The 6,000-nt window shown below is 35.4% G+C and overlaps 1 long non-coding RNA gene across 1 annotated transcript in view; it reads left to right on the top strand.

The window, feature by feature from the left end:
• Positions 1–2,586: 2,586 nt before the first annotated feature.
• Positions 2,587–6,000, top strand: part of LOC116422309 — a 36,486-nt gene continuing 33,072 nt past the window's right edge. Inside the window, exons 1-2 of the long non-coding RNA XR_004232899.1 lie at positions 2,587–2,911; positions 3,631–3,694. This is a non-coding gene — a long non-coding RNA (uncharacterized LOC116422309). The remainder of the gene's footprint in view (positions 2,912–3,630; positions 3,695–6,000) is intronic.

Below are 6,000 nucleotides of genomic sequence, written 5' to 3'. Positions count from 1 at the left end.
TTGCTCTAATTTTTTTTAAAGTACCCTTAGGTACTCGTTTCATTTTCTTTAACAATACAACTTATCTTAAGATGAGATAATTTAATGTTCTAAAAGTCATGTCCACCAGAATTGTTATATATATACTTTATATCAGTGCTGGTGGGAAAGCCTTCATTATTTTCAGAACTTTTTCCTCCTAAAGTGTGAAGGAAATGGAAATATGATCTTACTGATTTCCAAAAACTGCTTTCTTAAATGAGGATGTGAGGTAGAAAATACCAGTGGAATTCTATGCCATCTTTGAACATGAATTAGATAACATAGCTGCCAGCCAGTTAAATATTTCAGTTTTTATAACTGGAGAGTTCACCAGCTCCTTTTCCCCTTCCCTTCTTCCTCATGGTAATGCTTTTCAAGACTATGGACAACACACTAAAGAAAATATGAACTTCAGTTTCTTCTTCCATAAAATGCAATTTAATATTTTTAACTACTTTACAGAATTGTTGTGGGAAGATACTTTTTAAGCCATAAGATGACATATAAATATGAGCTACTATTTTCTTTAAATGTTCTCCTAAATGTGCTCTTAAGCCCTTCTTGCAACTCCCCTGCAATTCCTTTGATTTTTCTATTCTATTCTCCTTGGCCTTCTCTGCTCAGAGCTTCCAATTTCTCCCTCGTTTTTTTCTTTTCTTCATTTGTGATCTCTTTCACAATGACTTCTATTTATGGAACAAGCCTCTATTCCATTAGGCTGAGTACTCTTCTTTTTTTCCCAAACATTCTTGATTATTCATTCCTTTCATGTGAGCTTTCCAATTTTGATTGTTTTTTGGGGGGACAATTCAATACCTAAGCCCCCTAAGAAAAGGAATGATTACATGGCTTGTCAAACAAAAACTAAATCCTAATAAAAATTCATACTGATTACTTGAAGCATAGGGGAATGGAAGAGTCAAGAGGACATTTCTGGCTAGGGACACTTTGTTATACACTGTTTAGAATCTAAGTATTGGTCTTGAAAAGAGCTGTCCTAGAGCTGTTTGACCTGTGATTAGGGTCAAGCAATGGCTCATGCTTGCCTCTTCTTCATGAGTTACTCATAAACTACCCCACATACACTCATCCCTCATAACCCCAAATGAATTATCATCGTGGGAAGACCTCGTCTCTGAAAATCTGCTTTGTAAGTTTAACTGACTGGAGGACAATAATTATTTGCTTCTTGATTATATCAATGAAGAAATGCCCCATACAAGGAAACAATAACACAATCCTTAAACAGAAAAGGACAAGGGATGTGTTTCATTCAAATGAAAATGCAAAGACAGTCTGTTTTCTGTAAATGTACTTCTACCACTCCTGGTTACTTCTCCTCTCTACTCCATTTGTAGCAGAACCTGACTTTTCAGCACATGCCAAGGAATGAATGGCATAGTCAATACCCACTGGACATATTGTAAGATGTTTTAATTTATCTCCACTCTGCCAAAACCATTGTAAGTTATTATATGTTCTTTGTGCCTACGATTATAAAGAGAAGGAAAATATGGCTTATTTCATTTGCAACATCCTGTGAGCTTTTTAATAACCACATGCTGATTTTGGTGGTTTAGACTATGAAACAAGTGAACCGGGGTAGAAAGAGTCATGGTGATGTACAACAAATGCAGTGTCTTATTTGGGAGAAGTGTAAACATGAAATTATCTTTGCTTTGTCAAGATATGTCAAAAAAAAAACCCACCCATGGGAATACCCTTCTCAGAACAGTTTAAGTCGCATTAAGTTCTTGGCTTCAGTTAATCATCTAGAAAGTTATTGAATTGTCTTGCCCTGATTTTTCATCAGGTTTAAAATCAATCAACTCCAGCCATTGATCAATACCTCCTGCTTTGAATGCAAGTGTTTCCATATCACCAACACTTTTATTTCTAATAATGTCTCTATAAGTACTGGGGAACAGCAGGAAGTCATTATCTCATCACAGTACTGGGCTAGACCATTATCTCTCATACAGTACAGTTGACAACAGTGAGATGATTTTTTAATACCAAAAATATATTAATGCTTTCAAGTGAATTGCTGTAAGAGTTTCATTTTGGCATTTCCTTCCCCAATTATGTAGTCTCTATGTTCTGCTCATTTGCAATGGCAGCATGATTAAGTGGAAATGGAAATGGGCTTGGTAGTCAGGAAACCTAGGTTCAAATTCTCACTCTACTACTTATTAGCTGGAAGTCCATGTCTAAATTGTGCAATGATTCTGAGCCTTAATTTCCCCATTGACTTGCATTATCTTCCTCACAGATTTGTATGGAAGATCTTTATAAGAATCAGAATGCCACAGAAATATGAGTCATCATTTTTACCATAATAAATATATACTGAATATTAAGGAATATTTTGTATACTGCTTTTGTAAAAACATACTTGATGAAGTCATCAAGCAACATTCACACTTGTGTATTCTTTATTGTTGTTTATCCTTCATTCTCAGAGAGGGCCATGAATCAAGGAGGTGATGTTGTGAATTGCAAATGAATTGAGTTTAAGTGAGGGAGGGCTGTGCTAGGGCACGTGCTTCACTTTCCCCTCCAGAGCCATCTGGGTCCATTGGCAAGATATAAATAAGGTTGACTGGAGATGACCCTGGGTGAAATGAGAGTTGCTGGCCTTTTTTATGCTAAGGTCTTAAGTGGGTAAAGTGTAACTCCTCTGGAATACATTTGCTGCTGAACACAATTCAGTATGAAGTAGTTTCAGCTTGTACACTGAAACATAGGTGAGGGGGGATGATTTACTGAGATCACAATAAGCTCATTATGTGATAGTCTCACCAGGTCCCCATGGAATCAGAGTATGGATAATATTACAATGAGGCTTTAGTACACAGCCTTGCTGATAACTACCTCCTTTGTTAATTAGGTAAGAAAAGGCTAATTTTAATTGAAGTTCTTCCAGCATCTAAGTCACTCTTTCTATCATTCCAGGAATTTCTCTTCTCATTATTTTCTCCTGTTTTCACTTTCAGAAAACTCCCTTTTTTCCCTTTCACCTAGATCATCTGACCAATTATCAACCAAAAAAGCAAAACAAAACCATAAACAAAGGCATCATACTTTTATCTTGCAAACAAAAAAAGACAATAACAAAAATTTCAGTCTTTTATTAAGCTAATTATGGGCACAGGTTTGAGTGAATACTTCTATTTACAAAGTTATTTTCATAATTTAGAAAACATTGTTCTTTCATGAGAACAGCAAGGAGTATCAGTATAGAATTATAGAATAGTGGGGTTAGAAAGGATCTTCCTTGCTTCATAGTCCTTATGACAACAATAACAACAATGTTAATACATAGTAATTAATAATAATAACATTAAAAATCACTTTGAAACTTGTAAAGCTTAAAAATCCTATCTCATTTGATTCTCACAACAACCTCGGGAGGTAAGTGTTATTCTTATCCCCATTTTATAGATGAGAAAATTGAGGCAGACAGAGGTTAAGTAACTTGCTCAGAATCACACAACTACTAAGTGTCAGAAGCCGGGTATGAATTCATTCCTTCTTGCCTCCAGATTCAGTATTCTATTTACTGTGAATTTTCTCTACTTCTTATCTTCTTTGGTTTCTCCCAAATAGATAATGCACAAGAGGCTGCATAATGTCACCTGCTTCCATATCTTTGCACTTTGGACACTAAGCGGTAAGCAGGAATAAATTTTTTCCTTTTACTAAGGAAAATGCAGAAGTAATTATGAAGTGAAAAGTTCCAGGGCACCATATTTCCCTGTAGCAAGGTCGTGTGAGGTATAAACCATAATACAAACATACTGATCATGTTAGCACAGAGCTACTTGTACTAAAGGTCACATATGTTTTACCATTTCATGAATATTATGTACACAACCCATAGGGGCTATGTACCCTTTGAACTCTACTTCGAATACCAAAGCACTTTTAAGATAGTGAGTGGTTCCCATGTGCTTTCTTACCTATAACAAACCAGAGTTATAATCTCAAGGCTTAAACTACATGATCCAATAGTTTAAAAAATAACACACAGAGAGAGAATGGAATTCCACTGTGCAAATCCCAATGGATGGACTTGCACAGACCTACTTTGATATCCAATTCACCTTGCAATCAAATCATGTTGGTTTTTTAAATTGTTGAGTCAGTACAGTGTAACGGAAAATGCACTAGACAAGAAGGGCAAAGACCCGAGTTCTAATACAACCCATACTGATGACTGGCTCTGTGACCTCAAGCAAGTCATTTAACATTTCAGAATAACTTTTTTCCTTACCTGCAAAATATAATTAAAAACACATGCCCTGCCTACTTTACAGGGTTGTTGTGTCAAATTACATAGTCTTATATGAGAGTCTTTTGACAATGCTAATGTGTACAAATGTAGGGCTTTAGTCATAGAAATAAGTGAGGTCTTCATGGTAATATGTGAGCAGGCATCAGAATACCAGGAAGATGAATCCTTCATGTGGAAGAGATTGGGGGATCTGCTGCTGGAGAGGTATGATGATGAGTAATATAAATGCCTTGGAGAGATTTGGAACATGAATAGAAATTCTGTAACTGGTACTGATTTGCTAGTCAAATAATGAAAATGGACTTTTCTAAAGTCTAAAAAAAATAAAAACCCCAAAATGTACTTTTGATATCCAGCCAATCTATGATCTATGGTTATGAGCCACAGTTCTGTTAGGTGGAAATTAGAGATGGCTTAGATGTTGTAAAGTTGGAAATATCAGGAAAGAAAATCACCAAGAGATCCAGAAGGGTAGCCCATTCTAGTTTTAGCAGCCATTCAGTCCAGTATCAATGATCTCAAAGAATGAGGTGTGCCTTTGTGGATCCAGTGCAACAATAGCTGAGAAGCTGTTTCATCCAGAGGCTGTGCTGCATTTGAATGCAAACTTGACAGGACCAATTTTATATAGAAACTCTGATAAATCTGAGACCATTCTCCTCAGAGACTGAGATAGTATAGGAAAATATGTGCTCTTTGAGATGCTAAGGAGAAATTTTTGTGCTCCTATTTTTGCTATATCTTCAAAGTAAATATCCCTTTGTATAAGTTAATTGATATTAATTGTATAAATGGAACAGAAGCAATAATGGAGCTTCACAATGAGAGGGCAACATAGTAGCTTGAGCTAAGATCATTACAGAAGAGATATCCTAACTTCTCAGTGATACCTTTGAGGCTCTGTGGGGGAGATGTAGCTATCTTTGCTCTGAGAGACAGGGACATATAATATAAATTATTTTTTGATTTTAGTATTTCTAATAAGTTCTATCCTCTATCCCTTTTTAATAGTTATAGTATATGTTTTTTTTCTTTTTCCAAACTTGAAACTGCAAGGATATTCATGGAAATTTATTTTAAAGATTTTCACATGGAAAATCTGGCTTTTAAGTGATCTCAAAGTCAATTGTAAAGACTTAACCATGGCATCATTTTTATTTGCATCTTGTCATGATAACACTTTCATACAGTCAGTATAGCTCTCTCTTGTTGCTACCTTCGTTACAAATCAGTGTAAAAGGAAGATATTACAGAAAATGAATACTTATTAGCCAGTTTCACACTAACCCAGATGCTTTGAGATGCTAAGGCAGCATCTGTGAACAGGCTAAATTTGGTCCACAGATGTTTGTGAAGACCTCCATGAGAGAATTATATATGCTGCAGTTAAACATCTAAAAATGAATTTTTCCAAATTCCCATTATTGTTTATGAAGACAAGCCTGAGGAATCCTGTGATGTGACATTTATTTCAACATGTGTTTGAATCTGCCCTTAATTTCAAAACCATCATGTTTTGAGAAAAAGCTTTGGGCATTGTTACATATTCACTTTCTTGAGATTCAGACTTAATTTTTTTTCCTTACAAATAAATTATATGAATCATGATAAATTACACTCTGCAGTATTTCCTTTTATCCTTGAACTCATCTGGAATTTCCATTTATAGAGGCTGGATATGT

Source organism: Sarcophilus harrisii, chromosome 3, assembly GCF_902635505.1.
Source record: "Sarcophilus harrisii chromosome 3, mSarHar1.11, whole genome shotgun sequence".
Taxonomy (NCBI): Eukaryota; Metazoa; Chordata; class Mammalia; order Dasyuromorphia; family Dasyuridae; genus Sarcophilus; species Sarcophilus harrisii.
This window is presented reverse-complemented; position numbering and strand designations above follow the sequence as displayed.